The sequence below is a fragment of the Orcinus orca genome, chromosome 19 (assembly GCF_937001465.1).
Source record: "Orcinus orca chromosome 19, mOrcOrc1.1, whole genome shotgun sequence".
Classification (NCBI taxonomy): Eukaryota; Metazoa; Chordata; class Mammalia; order Artiodactyla; family Delphinidae; genus Orcinus; species Orcinus orca.
The window spans coordinates 17,769,955-17,791,786 of record NC_064577.1 but is presented as its reverse complement, the minus strand read 5'-3'; positions in this window follow the sequence as shown (position 1 = coordinate 17,791,786).

Here is a 21,832-nt window from a genome sequence, read left to right as displayed (position 1 = left end):
GCTGTCGTCCAATATTAATTTTCCCCACCTTCTACAACAACACAAACTCCCAATTTTTAAAAATTTATTTAATTGAAGGAAGTATGGTTGACTTACAATGTTGTGTCAATTTCTGCTGTACAGCAAAGTGGTTCAGTTATACATATATATATATATATACATTCTTTTTCATATTCTTTTCCATGATGGTTTATCACAGGATATTGAATATAGTTCCCTGTGCTATACAGTAGGACCTTGTTGTTTATCCATTCTATATAATAGTTTGCATCTGCTAATCCCAAACTCCCAATCCATCCCTCCCCCACCCTCTCCCCCTTGGCAACCACAAGCCTAGAACTCCCAGTCTTTAATTGGGAATATGGTCATCCACAATAAAGGCATTTCCTAGCCTCCCTTGCAGCTAGCTAGATGTGACCAGGTGACTAAGTTCAAAGAGATGTATAGAATGAAAATATATTCTTCCTATTCTTTGCTGCCTAGGAGGGACTCAATTCTCTTTTCTCCCCCAGGCAGTACAAATATTCCCTCTAGTCACTGGGGAATGTTAGAAGAGAGTGTGAAGAGATCAGGCAGGTCGGAGCACAGACCTGGTCCAGGTAACTCTCTTGGTCGCCCAGCCCCCAATCCCCAGTCCCCAAGGCCAGTGGTTGCCCACCTGGCACCTGTCTTGTTCTCATGGACTGACTACCGTGTGTTGGGCATCTTCCAATGAAGAAGTGTCCAGCCCCAGTCTCCCTGCTTCAGAGATGCTCGGGTGATTGAGACAGCCCATGGTCTGCCATGTACTCTTCTCTAAAAGCGGGAGCTACTGGAAATGAGAGAGTAGGATGAGATGGGCAACACAGGCATGGAAGTTGGGGAAGGTGGAGGTTAATATGGGTCAGCATAAAGTGGGGAGGGATGGTTGGGCAGTGTAAAATGAAGGGCCAGCATCTCCCCTGGCTCAGCCTCTCTGCTGAGGGAGATGCTTCCTCCACCCATAGCCTCTTCTCCCAGGTAAGATAATATCCAAGAAAAGTAGAAGTGATGGGGTGATTTCTATCTCAAATGTATCTACCACGTACTTGCACAAAGTCAAAACCATCACCCCCAAATTCAGTGGGCACTGAGCCCTGCTGTTTCCAAGACCTTAACATCTCTCAGAGCCCTACCCACCATCCCCCACTTGGAGTATCACGATGGCTGCCTGCTCTGGGCTTCACCCCTGTGTGTTCTCCATACTCCTGCCAGGGAGGTCGTTCTAAAGTTGGACATCATCATGGAGATGACTCTACAGCACATATCCCTTCCATATCTCTCCAGCGTCTGCAGGTGATGGTCCAAACTGGGATACGATGTTTTGAGCCCTGCTTGGTCTAACCCATGCCCATCCGTCCAGCCTCACCTCTGACCACCTGCCATGGCACGATCTGCCTCACTCCTCACATGCACCCATGCCGTCTAGAATATTTCTCACTCAACTCACATTTGCACAAAATACTTGCCCCCTCTGCTCTTCTGCTGACCTCCTGATGGTCCTTCAAGGATCTACCAGCCACCATGGTCTCCATGAAGCTTCTTCCAACTGTCTTGGAAAAACTGAGGTGGTCCTTCCTCAAGGCAACCACTGTGTCCGGCACCTCCGTTACAGCAATTGCCAAGTTGTGTTTTGTGGTTTACACCTAGTGGCCAAACGCAACTTGTAATCAAAGCGATCTTCATATTCCCCGAACCTTGCACAGTGTTTAGCATTTATGAATGCCCAACAAATATTTTTAAAGGTAATTCATTTACAGAAAAAAAGGAGAGTATTAAATAAGGAGATGAAAATGTTGGACATGCCGCAGATAGAAGGGTAGATGGAGGGGGGCGGTTTTCAATAACTGGGTAGGAATCTGAGCCAGAGAAAAATATACTAAAACAGTGTTTGGATATTTTAAATAAATGTTGGCTTGGATATACAAGGAGTAATTGTAAAATTGTTTTTTTCTCCATTCCTGAAGGCTTGGGGTCTGAGAGGTCAGAAATGTGTAACACTGTACTTTGCCTAAACAAAGCATCCGTTTTGTCATCAGCGAGAGAGGGGGAAGATGCCGGGGGAGCTAACAATGGCTTTTTTTACACCCATATTTCTGGTCTCCAGCGAGTTGAGTTTGCCAGGGAGGGAAGCCCTGGGGCCAGACATCATGAGTCACCTAGAGGAGCAGGGGTTACCCCAGGGGCAAAGATTATAGAGCTCCCCACCTTCAGACAGCTTTTGAATTTTATCTTGGAAATTCATTCCTTCAGATATTTAAAAATATTCCCCAGGTACCTGCTGCATGCTCGACGGGGAGGTACCAGGCGTCTGGAGACTACTAAAATACAGTCCGTGCTCTTACCAAATACAGTCTGGTGGAGAGATGTGAACATCGGGTGATAATCCCAGTAGAATTCAATAAGCCACCAAAGTGCTGTGGACACAGAGACAGAAGACGAACTACATTGCTTAGATCAGGATCCAATGTATAGAATAGAAACCCTCAAAATAACAGTGGCTTCCACAGGATAGACGTGTATTTCTCTTGCACATAAAAAATGTCCAGAAGTGGGCAGTTCAGAGCTGGTATGAGGCTCTTGGGCATCAGGAACCCAGGTTTTCGTCTCCTGCTCTACCATCGTCAAAGTGTGGCTTCCTCGTCCCCTGGTCCTCCAAGGCCGAAGGAACTTCAGCCAGGGCATCTGCCCTCCAGGCAGGAAAGACGAGCCCCTCGCATCTCAGGCAGCTCTTTTAAGCAGCCTTCCTTCCAGAAAGTTCCGCGCAGCATTCCTGCTCCTGTCTCAGTGGTCAGACCTTAGTCTCCTGGCCATACCTACCTGTGAGGGAGGCTGGAAATCGGCTTTTTTTCCTTTTCCGATCAGCAATGTTCCCAGCTACTAGTTAGGGTTCTATTACCAAGGAAGGAAGCGGGAATGGACGTTAATTCTGTTAACCTGCAGTTTTTGCCACACTAATCTCATTTTGTGGGCTCTGGGGAGTCCTTTTGGATCGTAAAATTAATGTTGCTTAAGATTCTACGTGCCTGCCTCATAAAGGAAGGAATGCGTGAGTTGTAGGTGTCAAGAGTGGGCTTTTGGAGGAGGTGGGAGGTGGCAGAGTGATGGAGATTAGAGTTAGGGATTTACAAACTGGTTTTGATGCTTGAATTCTGATGCATACCCCTTCTCCCCTCTGAGACAAAGTGAAAGGCCCAGGTGCATGGCAAATATGCCCCAGTCCCAGGGCAGAGCTCCCTGGGAAAGCTGAATGGGTGGCTGTAGCTTTGGTCAGGAGGCCACACGGACTCTAGGAATCTAGGGTGGTCCATGCGGAGCAGACAGGACTGGACTTACTCACCCAGGCTGGGATGCAGAGGGTTGGGAACAGGGAGACCCCGTGCATGGATGTACTCCACCTCCCCAATCAAACAAGACCCAGTGAATTTCACAGACACTCCCACATCAGATCATCAACCCCAGCTCCTGTGGAAATCACAGGTTGTAAACTGGAAGTTTCAATGATTCTTTGACCTCCGGGCAGAGGCTGAAGTGTGGGGACAAAGGGGAAAATATTTTCCCTTCTTGTCAGCATCTAAGTGAGTAAGAGGGTGGATGGTATGAGGTGTAGTAGAAGCGGCACTCAACCAGGATCTTACCCAGATGATTGAATTGCTCTGAATTGAGTCTCCTTCTCCATGACGGGTGATAATCACTTCTGCTCTCCCCGCCTTGCATTTGTTGCGATGATCTTACTGTTATTTCCAGGTTTTTTTCTTGGTTCAAATTCATAAGAGAGAGAAGCTGATGGAAAAATATCGGAACATGAAAATTCATGCAGTGAATATTTAAATATTCAAACAACAAATAAAGAAGTACAAACAACTGTAAAAAAAATTGGAAGCCCCAAGAATGAGGGCAGGAGAAACTAGAAATCACAGGGTAACACGAGGTAGATGGATATGCCGGGGAGAACAAGGCAAGTTATGGTGTTGTTTAATAGCTAGCCTTTGTTTAATGGAGGTATGATTGAAAGAAACAAATTTAAAATTTTTTTAATTTAATTTTTTAAAATGGAAGTATAGCTGATTTACAAGGTTGTGCTAATCTCTGCTGAACAGCAAAGGGACTCAGTTATACACATATAGACATTCTTTTTTTATATTCTTTTCCATTATGGTTTATCACAGGATATTGAATATAGTTCCCTGTGCTGTACAGTAGGACCTTGTTTATCCATCCTGTATATAATAGTTTACACTTACTAATCCCACACTCCCAGTCTTCCCCTCCTCCTTCCCCCTCCCCCTTGGCAACCACAAGTCTGTTCTCTATGTCTGTGAGTCTGTTTCTGCTTTGTAGATAGGTTCATTTGTGCCATAATTTAGATTCCACATATAAGTGATGTCACATGGTATTTGTCTTTCTCTTTCACTTAGTATGATAATCTCAGTTGCATCCATGTTTCTGCAAATGGCATTATTTTGTTCTTTTTTATGGCTGAGTAATGTTCCATTGCATTATGTATATGTACCACATCTTCTTTATTTAGGTTGTTTCCATGTCTTGGCTATTGTGAATAGTGCTGCTGTGAACATAGGGGTGCATGTGTCTTTTTGAATTATAATTTTGTCTGGGTATGACATAAAGAATTTTTAAGTTCTTACACATACATACATACCTACATACATATAGTATATTCGTGAAACAATCACCACAATCAAGGTAATGAACATATTCACCACCCACTAAAATTTCCTTGCCCCACCCTCTCATTTCTCCCTGCCCCTACCCTGTCCCTGGGGAACTACTCATCTATTTTTTTTTTTTTTTTTTTTTGCGGTATGCGGGCCTCTCACTGTTGTGGCCTCTCCCGTTGCGGAGCACAGGCTCCAGACGCGCAGGCTCAGCGGCCATGGCTCACGGGCCCAGCCGCTCCGCGGCATGTGGGATCTTCCCGGACCGGGGCACGAACCCGTGTCCCCTGCATCGGCAGGCGGACTCTCAACCACTGCGCCAGCAGGGAAGCCCCTGATCTACTTTTTAATCACTATAGATTAGTTTGCATTATCTGGAATATTATACAAAGGGAATCCTACAGCATAGTTTGTAGTCTTGTTTTGTCTGACATAACTATTTTAAGATTCATCCATGTTGCTGCATGTAATAATAGTTCATTCCTTTGTATTGCTAAGTAGTATTCCGTCAGATGGATAGACCACATTTAGTTTATTCACCCACCCGTTGATGGGCATTTGGGTTGGTTTTGATTTGGGGGTATTAGAAATAAAGCTGTTATACACATTGAGGTGTATGTTTTTGTATAAACATATGCTTCCATTGCTCTGGGATAAATAACTTAGACACAGACTGGCTGGGCCATATGGTAAGTATATGTTTAACTTTAAAAAATATTGTTCAGTTAGTATAGCAAATGATAGAAACATTCCCTCCATGTTACCGGGATGACAGAAAAAGCAAGGAGAAGCCAAAGACTGAGAAATATTTTAAAATATTTGCTAGCTTTATTTAAAAGGAGATACCATTGTTTTCTTTTTTGCTACACTTTTGCTATTTATTCATTAAATGATCGCCTTTATTTTGCTTTGACTTTAATTATGAGTGAGATTTAGCGTCTTTTAAGTGGACTGACCATTTGTGTTTCTTTTTCTCCGAAATGCTTGTTTGTTACTATTTGCCATTTTTCTATGGGATTGTTTGGCTTTTTGTTGTTGTTGATCTGTACGATCTGTTTAGTAATTAATATTTACAGATATATTTCACATGATGTGCAGATTTTTTTTTTTTTACCAGTTTGTTATTATGTTTTGTTGACATTTTTTTCACATAGGAGTCTTACATTTTTCCAGCAGGATTGTGAAGGGTGAGACATGGAGATAAAGATTCCAGGTACTTTCCTTTGGCACTGATGGGCCACTGGGATGAGAGGAGGGTTCTGGGCATTAGGAGAAAGGACTCAGGACCATCTGGGCTTGTTCAGAAGAGATTTATGGGAAGAGAGCAGGGCTGCCGTTTGAGGAGGTAAAGTAAAGGAGCTGGGCCCCGTGCTGGCTGGAATCTCTTCTGGTTTCAACATCATTTGCAGCTGGTGTGCGCAGCCATCACCTTGCCATGCATCTGCTGCTGGGTTTCTTTCGATGGACGGAATCTGGACAACCACCCTACTCCAGCCAGCCTTGAAGTTCAGGAAGTGTCACCCCATTTTCAACTTTCCCTCAGTCAGCTCTTCTGCATGTTTCCCTTTGATGGTCAAAATAGGCAGCGTGTGGGGAAGGGACAGGAAATTGCACAAAACCCCTCAGATGATCCTTGCTGCCTGGGGTTGGCCGGGCGGCAGAAAGGCAAGACCTCTTCTGCGCTGGAGGCTGATGGGTCTGGCCCTGATCCCTGCTCCGTCCCTTGCCAGCGGTGTGACCTCAGGTGGGCTCCTGAATCTCCGTGGGTGTCTATTTCCTCTTCCGAAGCATTTCCTTCTCTGCTTCTCTCCTGGATTATTGTGAGGGTCAGTGAACAAATACGTACCTTTCCACCTACGTTATATTATCATATAATAAAAATCCAATGAATACAAATGCGTGGTGCTTAATAAGTGCCTTGCCTCTAATAGGTGCTTAACACATACTTGTTGATGAAAGGGGTACATGGCGTGGGAAAGGGGCTATGGAGGGTTTTCAATGGTGCAGTGTTTTGGAGGCTGACCTAGTACTATGTGTTAGTAGCCTTAAACATACAAACCTTTTCATCCAGCAATTCTGGTTCTAGAAATATTTTTTTCTAAGAAAATAACTAAAGGATGTGTAAAGATATTTGCTGCCACATTGTTCACAATAGTGAAAAGAACTGATAACATTCGACGTGCACAGTCATGGGAGGTGGGTCAGATAAAGTCTGGTTCTGTCCCAGTGGATGCGTGTCTGCAAAGCCCCTGCGGAAGCATAAGGCTTGGTTTGCAGAACAGGCCTTGGTGCTGGCGATGAAGCCTGGCTCTGACGCCTGCCGGCTCCATGGACTTTGGCGAGTTTACTTAAGCTCTCAAAGCACTAATTTTCCCCTTTGAGAGTGGTTTTAAGGATGCCAACCTCGTTGGGTCAGGAAAATCGGACAGGTGCTTGGGATGGCTGCTGGCAGGCTGCCAGGGTCCCAAATGGCACGCAGCCAATGAAATCAGCTAAGCCGCAAAACCATATGATTACTTTTGTGTGTGTGTGTGTGTGTGTGTGTGTGTGTGTGTGTGTGTGTGTGTGTGTGTGAAAAATAAATACACATATAGAGGTAGAGAAAGTCTGGAAGGATATATGCAAACTCGTCGATAGTGGTTATATCTCAGAGGGCGTGTTGTGGGTGCTTTTTAGTTTCATCTTTCTGTTCATTTGCGTTTTCTTTTTGCTACCATGTGCTATGATCATCTCTGCAATAAAAGCACATTCAACTTGTACATATGGCGTCATTTCTGGGGTCCTTGGGAAAGGAGTTTTGTACGGTTTGGCCTAGTTTGATGAGCTGCCATAAAGGCAGATTACCTGATGGGCGGTTTTATGTAGTCTGAGCAAAGTTGATCTGCTAAGAGGCAGCTTCATCCTTTTTGGATGAACTTACATTATTTTCCCATCAAAGGACTTTGGCCGCTCACGCCTCGGGTAGGGCTGGGGATGCAGCATCTGTGTCACCGTGGACAGTGCTTGCTGGCAGGTCAGTAACGACAATAATGATAGCTCACATTTTGTCTGCCTGGCACTGTCCCAATCATAACAACCCTACGCTACTATGATACTATGATTGCCTCTATGAGGTGGGTTAAAAAATGAAGGCATAGAGAGGTTAAAACAATGCCCACAGTCTCAAGGCTACTAAGTGTTATGAGCAGGAACTACCACATTCAAAGACACTGCCTCCCAGCTGGAGGGTTCTGACAGTGAAGCACCTTGACGATCCCCCTGGGCAGCTTTGTTAGTCGGTGGATCTTGTGCAAGTTTCTTCATCCATAAAATGGCGATATTAACGGTGCTCCTTGGGATGAATCCACGAGCCAGTGCGTAGAAAGCAGTTATCACAGAGCCCGCATGAGGTCAGACTTGACGTCCTGTGTGTGTGGCTCCGTTTCCCACTAAGCTTGATGGCAGAATCCTCTGCAACAGGGCTCCAAGGGACCACCCCTCATGAGCTAGAGCTGATACAGCAGATTCTCTTACCTGCCATCTCTGGGCTAGCATTTCCTAGATGTTCTTACGATGTCATTTCAAACGATAAAAACGCAAGCTCTGGTTGAATACGGCTGTCTTTCCCCATTCCCGTGCTGAAGCAAACTCCTACCCTAACCCTTGTGCTCTCTTGCCCTTCTCCTTCCCCAGGGACAGCTCAGATGTTAATAAGCATGGTGATCATGGTGATTTTCATTATTCTGATACTATTGAGAAACCTGATTTTTTGGATTAAGGTGCACTGAAAATTAACAAATGAATTTGTACGGTTCGTATTTGAGATGACTATTCATAATGTTATTTGTAGTACACTTTATTTTTTCTTGTGATGAGATACAGTATTATTAACTCCAGTCACCATGCACGGTGAATGTGCAACATTTCAGGCTGCAAATTCAACCTTGGAAAGTTTATTGATACTCTAAGGAAACAGAATTGTGATGTGGTGAGCTGTCACCTGATGGTCGTTCTTTGGCTCCTCAGTTCACACTGTAAGGCATGTGTGTTATCTGAGATTTACCTAGAGGTTAAACAACCGTGTAGGACCCAGTGAGTCATGCCTTCTGACTCTGGGCCAAATGGGTGTAGCCACATGTTGCGTAAATGTCAGCGTCACTCGTTTTCCTATTCTTCTAGCAAGCAGAATATTAAGGTTCATAAAAAGAAAATGATATATCAAAGTCCAGTGGAAATAAGTTATTACAAAAGCGAGAGGGTGGTATGCTCAGAAACGTCTAGAAACTCACAGCTTTTTGAGTTTTGCGCGTTTTGCCGGTGATTTTGCGTTTAGAACGGCTTCCAAGAATAGCGCTGAGTTGCTGTCCAGTGATCCTAAGTGCAAGTAGGCTGTGATGGTCCCTTATGGAGGAAACACACGTGTTAGGGAAGCTTTGTCGGGCACCTGTTGTAGTGCTGACGGCCGTGAGTTTAGTGAATCAACGATGTATATTAAAGTGTCTTTAAACAGAAACACACATAAAACAAGGTTATGTGTCGATTGGTCGATGAAAATGTTGTCATCAAAGGCTCCCAGGAGCCTAGCCCTATATTTCCCCCAGGAGCAAAGGTTCAGGATTCGCTAATTCAGTGTTCTCGGTGACTTTATAAAACAGAACTGCCGTGAATAACAAGAATCAGCTGTACACATATTGATTATATATTGATTCTCTGTAACTCAAAATAACTAAACTTCAACTGCATTAATATATTTCATCATAGTGAAGACCCTGCAGCAGGATGGGAAAGGGACTCCTCAATTCTAACGAACCCGGGGCCCCCTCCCTTGCAGGGTTGCGAGTCGTGTAAGGATATTTATTGTGAGCCCCGGGGGGAACACAGTGACTGAGGAAGGGCAGCTATTCTGACGATGGTGATGAAGACATTGTGAATCATTTCAGGTGGGTCAGGACGGACCCATGAGATGATTTTCAGTGTAGGCATGAAACCCACAACCTGTTCCTACCCTCCCACTAATAAAAAGTTCAAACCTCATAAGAATTAAGTTATATGCCAAAGTCCAGTGGAAATGAATCCCTAGAGGTGAGACACCCAAAAAGTATTCTGTACAAGGTAAGAAGGTGAATTTACCACCTAGGAAGAGCCCAAGTATGTCTTATTGTGCTTTATTGTTATTTTGCAAAGGCTTTGCTCGTACTGTTTCCGGTTTGACAGCTGAGAGTTGGTTCAATTCAACTGAAATCACTCAGAGATTTGGATTTGCTCCTTTGTGGTAGTTGGCTGGAATCCAGCCTTGGGACAAACCATGGTTGATTTTCACAAAGAAGTAATGCTGCAGAATTTGATGTTTCTAGAACTATAGGAAAGCGTAGATGAGGATTCCTTTCCTCTCGTTATTTGTGCAGATGAAGAAGTGAAGGCCCCCAGTGGGTGAAGGAGAAGCCCCATCGCATGCCTTCTATGCAAGGTTCTTAGGAGAGTTCATGGAGCAAATCCTATCTTCTTGGACAAAAGGAAAGCTAGGGCGTCCCCTCTAGAGTGGACACCAGGACACTAGGGTGTGCCCTGTTCCTCTTGTCCACTCTGTCCAGTGGTGGTCAACCCTTAAGGCATCTGCCCTCAGCTAATGTCCTGGTCGTCAAAAAGTGCATCATTAGGGACTTCCCTGGTGGAGCAGTGGTTGAGAATCTACCTGCCAAATGCAGGGGACAAAGGTTCGAGCCCCGGTCCGGGAAGATCCCACATGCCGCAGAGCAACTAAACCTGTGCGCCACAACTACTGAGCCTGCGCTCTAGAGCCCGTGAGCACCAACTACTGAAGCCCGCACTCCTCGAGCCCGTGCTCCACAACAAGAGAAGCCACCACAGTGAGAAGCCCGCGCACCGCAACGAAGAGTAGCCCCCGCTCGCTTCAACTACAGAAAGCCTGTGTGCAACAATGAAGACCCAACGCTGCCAAAAAAAAAAGAAAAAGAAAGCAAAGTGCATCGTTAATATGGCCAGCCCCCTTCTGAGCGTACATGATTAGCTCAAGATGAGACTAAAAATATGTGGATCAGTGCAAATCCCTCCAAGTTGGAAAAATCTTTCGAAGCACATCCTCCTAATCCTGGGCAGGCTCTTCCTCTGTGCCCTTGACCTAATTGAAATAGGTCCATTTACTGCTCACTAAGTGCCAGCTTCTGTTCTATAGGTCGCCCCACTGTCTATCACTGGATGCTGGAGAATTTCTGTGATGGAGGCAGTGTGGTCGTGGTCACTGGAGAGCCGAGGAAAGCAAAGCACAGAGCTGTGCTCATCTCACAGCTTATGGTCAAGGAGGCAATATTCTGGGCTGTCTTACCATGTGGTGGATCTGACGTCCAGGTAACGAAGGTGGACCTGGATTAACATTTCAGCCCTGCCAGTTGACCTTCATCCAGCTACCTAACCACTTGGATCACCATTTCCCCCAGTTCTAAAGCAGAGATAATGATAACTACATAATGAGCAAGTTTTATTGTGTGTCTGTCATTAGAAAGATGCAATACAGTTGTAAGGTTATTTAGCTGTGAACCAAATGGCCACATACCTATTTCTGTGTGTCATGAGGGAACTGGGTGTAGGTGTCGGGGGAGTGAAGATGGAAAGATATCTCTCTATGGCTCTATCTAACTGCATTAACAAAAGAACCCACCCAGCTTTCTAGAGATATCTAGAGCTTTTCAGAACAATAAATCCTCAACCATCAAATCAGCTCTTTTGAAAGCAGCACCTTTTCTTGAGGAGGTATTTGCTCTCCTCCTCCTTGGATAGACCACGGTCCACGAATTCCTGGAATAGTTTCGCTGCAAAAGCCGAGATCCGGGACATCTACAATCGAGTCCCTGGACTCTGTCTGTGCTCACTCCCACTGGCTGGAATTTTTTATGGGAGTTCAGACAAAGGCCATTTTGTGGTGACTCCCTCTGCCCCCTGCCCAGAACTGGCTTGGCTGGAATGCATTAATTGCTGTGAACAAAAGGATGCCTATGTCCTCTCTACCCCATGGCTGTGCATTGATTCTTTATGGCGTTGGTATCAAAACTGCCAGTGTCTCCCCTGGACGATCTGCTCCCTGACACAGGACACAGCCGTGGGTCACCTGTGCTCCCGGGGACGTGCTTGTGAGGCTGGGGAAGTGGGAAGTGATGAGCTTCACTCACCTAGCAGCCTGGTGGGAAGCACCTCCACTGGCCATAAGGTCCCCTTTGTCTGTTTGCATCCATGTCCCGGGCACTAACTCTACAGGTCCAGCCCAGCACGGGGAACAGTCAGCACCTTGCAAAGATATCCAGTCCACCCACTGGGTGTTGGCCTAAGAAGAAACCTGGTCCTACCCAGAGAGGTTTCTCAAAAGGAGACAAAGGAAGGATGTGAGGGGGTGGGTTGAACACCTGTATGAAAGTTTCTTGAAAGGGTAACAGCACGAAAAAATAAGATGGCATGCCATGAGCCAGTAAGGATGGAGGACAGTTTTTGAAGATGCAGGGAGTGGGCAACAAGAATAGCAGAAAAGCCAAAGCACGGGACAGTCCATTGAAAGGCCGCCATGAGATGCAGTGATGTGAGGAAGCCCAGAGTCTCCAGACAGAAACACAGGCTCAGGTAGGAGACCCCTAGTCTTACTTTAGCTGTGTAGTTGGAAGCTGCCTTTGGAAGGTGAGCTGGGCTAGGCAACCCCCTTTTCCAGCTCCTACTTCAAGAAGTAATGACTTCTGTCCACTGACTAGGATAGTAAGAGTGAGTACTTGGGGCTAAGACGGAAGGAAGTGTCCCCAGAGGCTACTGAACCCAGGGAGGAGTGGAGACCTGCTCACACCCAGAAAACCCCTGCTCATAATTCCCTGTAGTGAGGTCCACAGAATAAACGGGTCTACAGGCAAAGAGGGAATCCCCCAGATGAAGGGAAGCGTGAGAATCACCGGCCTTTCCAGAAGATCAACCTCATGAAAGAGAACCACCAAGCTTGACAAGGGGGCAAATCATCCCCCTGCCAATAGTGAAAACAGAAAAATACTTTAAAATATAGATAATTATTACCTTATGATGGGCTAATTGGGAGGAATCATCACAACACAATAATGACTGATGTTAAAAAAGAATCAAGTAGACATTTTATAAATTCAAAATAAGATAATTTAAAAAATCCTTCAATATATGGAATGAGTAACTAAATATAAAAAATAAATCCAGGCACCAAATGGTAAAAGCAAGAAATTCTCCCTGGTTTGGGGGGAGTTCCCTGGCGGTCCAGTGGTTAGGACTTGGTGCTTTCACTGCCGGGGGCCGGATTCAGTCTCAATAGTTTATAGACTGTACTATTCTATTTATGGGGAAGGGTAGGGGGCAGGGATAGTTTGGGAGCTTGGGATTGACATGTACATACTGCTATATTTCAAATAAAATGCCTTTCCATGAAAAAAAAATTAATTAATTAAAAAAAGAAATTCTCCCTGATTTTTAAAAAATGTAGATTAATTTTTTAAAAAATTGCAGTAAAATACACATAACATAAACTTTACCATGGTCACCGTTTTAAAATGTACAGTTCAGTGCCATTAAGTACATTCACATCATGTGTAACCGTCACCACCATCCATCCCTAGAACTCTTTTCATCTTGCAAGACTGAAACTCTGTCCGCATTAAACACTAACTTCCCATTCCTGTCCCCCTCCCCTGACCCAGGCCCTGGAAACCATCCTTCTACTGTCTGTCTCTATGCATTTGACTACATTAGGGACCTCATATAAGTGGAGTCCTACAGCATTTGTCCTTTTGTGACTGGCCGATTTCATTTAGCATCATGTCCTCAAGGTTCATCCACGATGTAGCATGTGTCAGAATTTCCCTCTTACCTATGGCTGAATATTATTCCATTGTAAGCATACACCACTTTGGCTGATCCATTCATTTATTGATGGACGCTTGGGTTGCTTCCACCTTTTGGCTATTGTGAATAATGCCTCTATGTCCTGGATTTTTATACTACAGAACAAACAGATGAAAGAATGAAACAGGGACTTCCCTGGTGGCACAGTGGTTAAGGATCTGCCTGGTAATGCAGGGGACACGGGTTCGAGCCCTGGTCTGGGAAGATCCCACATGCCATGGAGCAACTAAACCCGTGCGCCACAACTACCAAGCCTACGCCCTAGAGCCCGAGAGCCACAACTACTGAAGCCTGTGCGCCTAGAGCCTGTACTCCGCAACAAGAGATGCCACCGCAGTGAGAAGCCTGTGCACCGCAACGAAGAGTAGCCCCGGCTCGCCGCAACTAGAGAAAGCCCGCGTGCAGCAACGGAGACCCAATGCAGCCAAAAATAAATAAATAAATTTATATTAAAAAAAAAAAAGAATGAAACAAAAGGTAAAAGATCTGGACTGGAGACCCAGAAGCTCCAAACACCACATTTTGAAAAAGTTTGAGAAGCAGTAGAAAACCTAAATAAACCGATTACCATAGAAAAATGGAAAAGGCAGTCTAAAATCCAACCCTTGAAAGGATATAAGGCCCAGATCCTGTTTTGGACAAATTCTACCAAGAAATATCGGAACTTTCCCAGAGCCTAGAAGAAGATGTAAACGTTCCCAGTTCATACTATGAGCTTAACTTTGAAACTAGACAACAATAGAAGAAAATAAAAGACCCAATAAAAGAGAACAGATTACATCCATGTATGTACTTTCCTCTCTCCCCACCTCTCTGCCCGTACCACCCTAAAATAACATTACAGGAGGACAAAAGTGTAGGGCTTCTGAGGGCTAAGAAGGGCAGACAGGAGCCCCCAGTGGACAAGAGATTTAAACAGATTTCTACAAGATGGAAAACAGATGGGAGAGAGGAACTAAGTAAGGAGGAAGAAACTACATTCTAATGTGTGTAGGCAGGGAATACTGAAGGAAAACAAGCCGTTTAATTCCGTAAAACCCCTTGAAGGCTCTGGACCTGGTAGCATCACAGAAAGTTGGAGGCAAGCTGGAGGCTGGAAATGGGAAACAGGACCACTGTTTCCATCCAGCGCTCCTGGTTTTCTAGCTCTGCCCCACTCCACTCAGAAGACTGCAGGTTTATGTTCTGGACAAATTAAATAGAAGGAGCTCTGGTCCTGGACGTTTCAGGTACAATTTGAGGGGGAAGGGGTGTGGTGTAGGGATAAAAACAGGTATGAAATGAAAGTCTGATCCCCTAACCCCCTCCCTGCCCCTTTTCCCTGCTCTGCTCACAGAGTCCCTGCAGCTATATGCAGGGGTGGGGATTTGGGAATTCCTTCCCAGAGAAAATAGCTTCACACAGTGAAATCTGGAAGTGCCCAATGTGGAGGCCACCAGGCGAGAAGCCTTATTCACATATTTAGAGCTTCCAGTGTCTTTGTTAGAGCCTTGCTCTGACACATATAATAAAAGGGTGTCAAGGATTACCAGGCATTTGAGGCAAGAGTCCAAAATGAACAGGAGAAGAGGAAAGAAACTATGCAGGGCAGAGAAGAAAGCTTAAAATACTGTGTAATTTAATATCTCCAAACAGGTAGAAGATGGCATTGCAGTCGTGCAAAAGCGTTGCTCTCAGAATAAAACAGAAATCAGGTCTCGCTAAAAGGCTCTTGGAAACTAAAACTATGGGAGTAAAACAAATGGGGGATATAATTGAGGAAATACTCCACAATGTAAAAGTTAAATGACCAAGTAATGGAAAACAGGAGAGAAATGATGGGAACATTAAGAGGATCAATTTAAAAGAAACAAAAAATCATCTAATGTCAGTTCCGGAGGAAATGGAAGAGAGAAAATTATCAAACAAAAAGTGCAAGAAGGTTTTCTGGAACAGACGGACATGACAGTCCACATAGTAACCAACCAAGTGTCTGGGATCATGACAAATAAAACAAACAAACAATCAACAAGAAATCAAACGCATAAGAAATCTACTTTTATGAAATTTCAGAACAATAGTGATTAACGACACAGAGTTACAAGAGGGAAACCGGGTCACATACAAAAAGGATTAGGAGTCAAAATGGTATCACACAGCCCTGAACGGTAGATGACAAAATTCGGAGGGGAAATTATTTTCAACCTAGAATTTACTACTGAGACCAACTGGGACTCAAGTGTGAGGGAAGAATAATGACATTTTCAGAGGAAAAGGGAATTACACATTTTACTGACCGTGAACCTTCGCATAAGAAGCTGTAAAGATTTATTCCACTAAAGTGAGAGAGAAAACCAGAAATGGAAAAAAGCAATGGAGCCAGGAAACAATATTTAATAGAGAAAAAAAAAGGTAAATGAAAGTCTCAGGATGTCAGCTGTGCAGAGTGGAGCTCACATGTGCTCCGTGAAAGCCATAATGACTTGGGGGTGGGGAATGCTCCTCCCTGGCTGGGGTCAGAGCATCTGTGTTCTGGGCCAGAACCTTCCAACACTGTGACTGTCGCAACTCCCTGGGCTCCCCTTCGCTTTCCTTGTTTGTAAAGAGATGAGATTGAACAGTATACTTTTTGAGTTTCCTTAGATTCCCAGTAGTCTTTGCTTTGCAGAACAAGAGGAAGAGGTTAGGGATGAACTTTTTCCGGAAAAAAAGTGCAAGCATATATACTTTTCGCTTCCTGTGGAACAAAACATTGATACCGGAATAAGACAGAAATAAAAATAAAGCCACTTGACATGTTTCTAGCTCTAAAAGTCTGTTCTTCCTTCCTTTGGGTGAGTAACCCAAAGGAATTTGGGGTGGTCTATATAAGTGTGATGATTGTGGAACAGAACTACCAAGTAAAAATGCACCAGTTGCCCTCTTTCTTGAGGTCTTGAAGTGGCTTTCTTGCACTGGCCTGAGCCCCTTCTTTCACTACTGGCTAATATTTAAACCCAAAACATGTTCTTAAATCTTGTGGTTATTTTTAGTCAAACAAACTGTGAATCGAAACTACATAAATTTATTGTTAAACCCCCAAAGCAAAACTTGATTGGAAATGCTCTTCTTGATGAGATGGATGGGAGATTATTTACTTATTTAATCAATGCACATACCATTGCTAAACTGAGCTTAGTTTCAGTGTCAGTTCTGTGCCAGTGCCTCATTTTTCAAGCTATTGGTGTTGAGAAACCTCGTTCACACAAATTAGATAGGACTGGAAGGAGTATTCTTTTTTTAAAAGTTTATTTTATTGAAGTATAGTTGATTTACAATGTGTTACTTTTTGGTGTACAGAAATTATATATTATATAATATATATTTATATACTATATATACTATATAGTATAATATATATTATATGTTTATAAATATATATAATTTTCCATTATGGTTTATCCCAGGATATTGAATATAGTTCCCTGTACTATACAGTAGGACCTTGTTGTCTATCCATTCTATACATAATAGTTTGCATCTGCTAATCCCAACCTCCCCCCCATCCCATCCCCCTACCCCTCAGCAACCACAAGTCTGTTCTCTATGTCTGTGAGTCTGTTCCTGTTTTGTAGATGAGTTAATTTATGTCCTATTTTAGATTCCCCATATAAGTGATATCATATGATATTTGTCTCTCTCTTTCTGACTGATGGAAGGAGTATTCTTATATCAATGCTACTCAATTGGAAATAGAACACCTTCTGAGTTATGTGTCAAAAATGACAAGATCATCTATCACCAAAAATTGTTTGATGAATGGACAAGCGTTTAGCTCTTCCTTCCTTGTTGCAGGAAGCCAACTGGAAACCACGGGATTGGCAACAAAATTCACTACCTAATTATCAGAGTGATACACTTTCTGAACCCATTACCAAGTCTGAACTGTCCCTTGGTTGGACACCCTGAGATGTTTTTCACCCAAGGGCAACACACTCCTGAAAGTCAGAAGAGTGTCTGTGAAAGGGGCGGGGAGCCAGGAGGATTCCAGGACCCTGCTCCCCTCCGGTCAGATCAGTTGTAGAAATGAATATGTACAGAATGGAAATGGTTGCCCTGAAACCACTGGAGGGCCCGCCTGGCCCTTGGAAAGTCTTTCAGTACCTCTAGTGGGATAGTCCAATAGTCTCTTCTGGGCTGGAGAGGGGAGCTGGGCTGCATCTAGGACAATGCCCCAGACCCAGTGAGACACTTTCCTGCCCCTTCCTCTACTTTGAGCCTCCTGAGAGCAGCCCTGCGAGCCATGGTAGCCTCACTGCGTCCCCATCCTTTGCCGTCTCTTCTGGACTCCATTAGAGACTCCAGGGAAAGACTGCACTACCAGATAAATTAAACTTCCTGGACGTGTGCGTCAGGAATCAGGTAATCTGTTTCCATGATTATTTCTAGGCTGTGTGCTTGGAACGCTTAGGAACTCTAGGGGAAAAAAATTAGCCCCAAGATTCATCATAAACCCTGATCTAGGTTAGTCCTTGGGCCCATCTGCCTTAAGCTGAGAGGAGAAAGAAGAAAACTCTTTTTTTTTTTTTCCAGTTTAGTTATTTAAAAATAGTTGTCACCTTTCAAGAAGCCCTTGGTCATTTTCTGGAAGAGCTGATGCAGTATCCCAGGTTGTGGCTGACTTGCAGCCACATATAATTAAGTCCCATCCTGCTGTGGTTCTGCTGTAAGATGATGCGATGCTTCCCTTCCCGCCAGGAGAAAATAGCTCCCTGGGGCTGTGTAGGTTCCCAAACCTGCCCTCAGGTACCCCCCTCTCCTCTCACAGGAGCAACAGGATTCTGGGGAGGGGAGGGGAGGTACTATTTCACCTGTGTTCTCGTTGAACTTGCGTAAGAAGCTGGGAAGGTGGTATGATTATCCCAGCATCGCAGATGAGGAAACTGAGTCTCAGTGAGGTTTAAATGGCTTGCTCATGGTCTCGGGCCAGCAGGGGCAGAAGCAAGGCTGCAGTCTGGGTCCGTCTCATCGCTGACCTCATGTGCTTTCCAACACGCGGAGGGTCCACCTCAGGCAGAAAGACTTCTCCACGGCTCTTCCCGGGCTGGAACACGCAGCTCCTTGGCTGGGGCAGGTGCCCGGGCGGGGGCGTGGGAAGTGGCTGCAGGTGATGCTGCGGTCTTCAGGAATGCCTGGCAGCTGTGAGTCCGGAGCAGTGCTGCCTCACCCTTTCCACATCGTGGCTCATAGAGAAAAGGAAAACGTGTATTTGACAGCTTGGGTTACACAGCGGAAGGTGGCCAAGGCTGGAGGCCGGGGGCCTGACCTTGACCTGGCTGCTGAAGGAGGCACCCTGGTAACTGTGCTGGCCTGGGTGCTGGGGCGCTGACCCACCATGCAGGTGCCAAGCAGACCTGGTCTTAAGGGAACAGCCTCTGTCACAGCGGGGCCTCTGCAGAGCTGTGTCCCTTCATGGGATAAGCAATGGATGGTCCCTTTTCGAATTCACGGTGATGACGCATTTAGTGTCCTTGGAAAGTGGTGACTTTGGATGGTGGAGGAATGTGGAGGGACACTGCAGGTGGTTATGAGTGACAGCCCTGGTCCCTGGGAGCAGGAGGTGGCAGGAGATTGCCTACTGGTCATGGCGTTGCCCACGGCATTCTCTCCTTCTCTCTCCATTGACGACAGTCCAAAATGAGATAAGAAGAATTAATACAGCGTGGGGTTGGTGACTCTCACTTTGGACTCAAATAAGTAATTTCTGAGGAAGTAGAGAATATATAGATGTGCCTATATGTAGTGTATCCATATATATGTGTATGTATATATAGCGAGAGTATATATGTATGTGATATACATATATAGAGAGAGAGAATGTATAGGTGTATGTATATGTGTGTATCCATATATGTATATATATAGAGACTATGTGTGTGTGTATATATAGATATTATATACATATTTAGAGAGAGAGAGAGAGAATGTATAGGTGTATGTATATGTGTGTATCCATATATGTATATATGTATATATAGAGAGAGAGACTATGTGTATGTGTATATATAGATATTATATATATATTTAGAGAGAGAGAGAGAGAACGTATAGGTGTATGTATTCTCAGAAGATATATGAAAGCAGGCTGCAGGGATTTAGGTAAATGAGAAGACAGGCATGATGAAGTCTGCTTTTCTTTTTTAATTAAAAAATGTTCACCTTGAAGGCTCTTCCTTAGGGAAGCCTCAAGCGGTGATGGATGGATCCCCGTGGCCAGGGTCTGATCAAGCAGAGGGGAGACAGAGCGCCCCATGATGTGCTGAGTTCAGAGACAGCAAGCCTACCCCTGCTCAGCTGGGCCAGAGGTGCTGTTTGCAGAACAAGACTAGGAGAAAAGCTCCAGTGAGATGATAATACTCACGCCAGGCCTCTGGGTGCAGGGCAGCATCAAAGGATGTTGGGGGCAGGTCTCCGTGGCCACTTGGGTGACATGGGGCAAGTTAAACGCGTTGGTCTCAGTTTCCTTATCTAATAAAGGGGCTGAACTGGGGAGGTATTAAGATCCTTCTAGATTTCACTTTCTGTGATTCCATTAAGTTCGATTCAGTTACCTGAAACCTCTTTCCAAAGACACTGTGTGCTTAATGGGACAGGTAAGGGAGAAACAGGAGAGATGTAAAGATTCCTCTTGAATACTTAAAAACAGTTTTTAAACTTAATTTAAATGAGAAATATAACTATTAAAAACATCTCACCCACAAGCAAAAAATGGGCAACTTATTTCCAATGCAAGTTAGGTAAGTAGACAAATATTCATCTCAAATGGGAAACAGGTACCTTCTTCGCCTTTAAAATTCCCCAACTTTTTAAATAAAGATTAAAGTAAGGGCCATCTGAACAAAAATGTAAGATCGGGTATCATTGCTCAAATCCAAGTAAAGTTTGCCTGGATCTCCAGGCCCCGCCCTAGACTTACAGAATCAGATCCTCTTGGGCTGAGATCCTGAAATCTGCATTTGAAAAGATCTCTGGGAAATTCTGATGTGTCCCCTTCTTCACCTGGGAATGTCCTAACAGAGCAACCATGTCCCTGCACTGTGATTCCGGCGAGCTAATTATTGGAGCACTTAGTATTTTTACGAGCATTCCAGAGAAGTGTGGGGTGTGGGCTGCAGGAGCTGCTGTTGATTCCAGGCAAGCACAGTTTCTCTTTGTTTGCTGGAGCCTGTAAAGTGCTGGCCTTCCATCTTCGATATGGAGGGTTGTAGTTTGGTATCTCTCTTCTCCACACCCTACTTGACCTGTTACTCCAAGGACTGTTCAACCTACATTTCTGAACAGAGATGTCTGCCCTGAGCCCCTGTCTCTTCTGGGGCCCTGGTGAGCAGAGCTAGGTCAGAAGTTCCTTTTTTTTTTTTTTTTTTTGCGTACGCGGGCCTCTCACTGTTGTGGCCTCTCTCGTTGCGGAGCACAGGCTCCGGACGCGCAGGCTCAGCAGCCACGGCTCACGGGCCCAGCCGCTCCGCGGCATGTGGGATCTTCCCGGACCGGGGCACGAACCCGTGTCGCCTGCATCGGCAGGTGGACTCTCAACCACTGCGCCACCAGGGAAGCCCAGAAGTTCCTTTTAAATCCAGTTATTGGGCGAACCTGGAGCAAGCCCAGACAACACGCCTCAGTTTCCATTGATCCCTAGAACTAACGTGTTTTCTTGAGCAAAAGGCAGCCAAAGACTCAGAGAGCCAAGGGCCAAAGGGCGCAACATTCCGGGTTTGTAGAGCTTCCGGGTTTATAGCCTTCCTGCTCTTTCTTTCTGCTACCGCTCTCCTCCCTAGGTTGATAGCCTCACCTTGGGAGAGAAGGGGACATGGGAGACAAGGGCATTCAGCTGCTGCTTCTACCGCAAGCACGAACACTCATCTGCATCCTTTCAGCTTTTCGATATCGCAACCAGATTTCCTTCCATCTTCACCGCTCCACTGATTTGAATACTGTCTTGACTTCACCTTGCTTCTGCTGAATCATTACGGCCTCCCTGATAGTTTTCAGGACGCTTCCCTAAGAATTTGGCGAGTGGCCAGAAAATGGGGCCCCCTGAGGTGATCCCTAGCTTGTGTTTTAGGCTCTTTGAGAAACAGAGACACCCGATTACCTTGAGTCATGAGGATTCCAAGAAGGAGACCTGGAGAAATAAATCTCATGGCAAATGGGAGACCGTTTGAAAACTGGAAAGTCACGGCGGAGGCAATAGGTTTCCAATTGTTAACGCAAGTTCGTGTGCCCAACGA